This window comes from Epinephelus moara, chromosome 20 (genome assembly GCF_006386435.1).
Source record: "Epinephelus moara isolate mb chromosome 20, YSFRI_EMoa_1.0, whole genome shotgun sequence".
Classification (NCBI taxonomy): Eukaryota; Metazoa; Chordata; class Actinopteri; order Perciformes; family Serranidae; genus Epinephelus; species Epinephelus moara.
Window position 1 is genome coordinate 6,457,246 of NC_065525.1, and position 424 is coordinate 6,457,669.

Sequence of the window (424 nt, forward strand, 5' to 3'; positions counted from 1 at the left end):
TAAGGACAGAGGGATGTTGTATGCTGTAAAGCCCTGTGAGGCAAACTGTGATTTGTGATATTGGGCTTTATAAATAAAATTGATTGATTGATTGATTGATTGACAAAATATGCTTTAAGGTTGCAGAACCTGAACACAATGGGCATGATGGGTCCTCATTTACCCATAGTTTTAGGTTCTGGGGGGTTGGTAACAAATCGTATGTAGCCCCTACCAGGAATCTAATACGATTCTCCTCCATACTCCACAGGTCCCTCCAACTAAGCTTCCTCTTCTCTACACTTTCCCAATTCAACCACTGTCCCTGTTTAGCTGGGCCACTACCTTTGCACCCCTTAATATCTCCTCCTGTCTACGTATCTGTTCCACAACCAGTTTTCTTTCATCTTTGAGACCTGCTGTATTCCATACCGGTTTGCCTGAG